At 39.4% G+C, this 1,986-nt stretch overlaps 1 long non-coding RNA gene across 1 annotated transcript; it reads left to right on the forward strand.

Moving 5' to 3' along the window:
• The first annotated feature begins 1,009 nt into the window (after window positions 1-1,009).
• On the forward strand, window positions 1,010-1,980 carry LOC112079887 (uncharacterized). The gene is made up of 3 exons (XR_002896080.2): window positions 1,010-1,086; window positions 1,221-1,310; window positions 1,505-1,980. It is a non-coding gene; the product is annotated as an uncharacterized lncRNA (long non-coding RNA).
• The last annotated feature ends 6 nt before the right edge of the window (window positions 1,981-1,986 follow it).

Raw genomic sequence — 1,986 nt, forward strand, 5'->3', positions numbered from 1 at the left:
TATGATCTGGTAAACTCCTCCGAAAGTAAATATATATGGATATGAGCTGATTACCATATACATCGTATTTAGCAGCTAAGCTAGCTAGATAACCAGCGTAAACATCCACGCTTGCAACTCCACTCGCTAACTTTTGCTAGCTACCGATTACCTCTCAGCTACGTTACTGTAGCGTTATTGCAGTGCTCGCTATCATCTGACAGCTAAATTGCGTAGTTGTTAGCTAGCTTTGTCTGCAATGATTTGTTCACATACAGTATGCCTATAACGCTTATGCCCGTTATGATGATACCAGCTGTTTGCTGTACAAATCACCATAGCAAAACAACACACATATCATCATGAGCCCTAGCTACTGAATGTCAACACAACAGTGGTGCTTGATCTTGTAAAACGCATTGATGATGAATTGTGGATTTTCAGGGAATACTCAGAACAGAACTCGTGAGGCCCCAATGTTATTTGGATAGGAATCCAGTACTACAATTCAAAGGGGCCCTGAAGGAGGATGAACCCAAAGCAGCTCTCAAAGCAGCTCCAGAAAGTTAGTTACACACACAACACACACACACACCACACCCATGTTCAATGGCTGCTCCATTTGTTAAATGCGTCTTTCTGAACCCCAGGTCTTGACTAGAGGCGAGAAAGATAATGGCGGCGTTCAAAGGACTCTCAAAACAATATAGATGAATTTCAAACTGGAAGCGTTAACATTAGTTCTCACAAGTCTCCAAAAATGTCTCTGAATATTACATGTAGGCTACCTACAAACTATTGTCTGACAGCATACCGTAGAGTAGCCTAGGCATTCATAAAATATGAACAGCCTACTTTATGCGACATCTCTGATCAAAATGTGATAATATTTTGTAAAAGAAAGCCATATTATAGGAGCATAGATTATGCATTTTGAATTACATTTCTTTAATTCGCCCCCCCCCCCCCCCACCACCGAGACGAATTTCCCTGAAAGAAGATGAACAGTTACAAAGCAGCTTTAACATAAACCGGAGTGCAGTTACACGAAACTACTCAGAGAAATCCATCAACTCCATCCTTGATTACATCTCTACGTCTAAGCAGGTATTGTTTGCAACATCAAATTATCAATCAATAAACAATGTTGATTCTGTGATCATCTGAGCTGTACAATTTTGGAAAACAGTCCAAACTGAATGTTTGAAGAGAAGGCAAATACTTTTTACTTGTTTTTAAAGATGGACTTGCTGCAAGAGTTTTATGAAACCACATTGGACGCATTAAAGGATGCCAAAAATGACAGGCTTTGGTTTAAAACCAACACTAAGGTATGATTCGTTTTAAAGATAAAAAAATATATAAAACTTTACATATGTCATTAATTCCATCCACAATATCATAATTAACATTTTATACAACGCAAAAACATATGTGGCGAGTGGCATATAATTTATATGGAGACACTGACTTTGATACTTGTGTGATTTGGTTTCCTCCTCGGTTTGTCCTGTCTGTTGTTTAGCTTGGGAAGTTGTACCTGGAGAGAGAAGAGTATGGTAAGCTTCAGAAGATCCTGAGGCAGCTGCACCAGTCCTGTCAGGTGAAGAAACACTCCTCATCAATGCAATCAGAGGTTTTCACAGAGGTTTTACCACCAAATCTAATTCAGCATTATAACATCATAATGAAAAACATACTTGTGTGTTCTTAGTGACAGTAGAATGGAACTGTATTGTATCATTGTAGCCTGGTCCGAGTTTTGTTTGCGCTGTATAGACAACTTCTATAGCTGTTGTCATGACCACAGGAGTCAAGACGGCACAAACAGATCTGGGGCCGGGCTAGTATGGCTGTGGATTGTGGAAATCTAGAATTCCCTGTTTCTCCTCAAGTGTCTGTGGAATTATATCTCTAGTATTTGTTATGTCTTGGTGTATAGACGGATGATTAGTATTTGTCCCATGTTCTGTCTTGGTGTATAGACGGATGATTAGTATTTGTCCC

The sequence above is a fragment of the Salvelinus sp. IW2-2015 genome, unplaced genomic scaffold, assembly GCF_002910315.2.
Source record: "Salvelinus sp. IW2-2015 unplaced genomic scaffold, ASM291031v2 Un_scaffold10067, whole genome shotgun sequence".
Lineage (NCBI taxonomy): Eukaryota > Metazoa > Chordata > Actinopteri > Salmoniformes > Salmonidae > Salvelinus > Salvelinus sp. IW2-2015.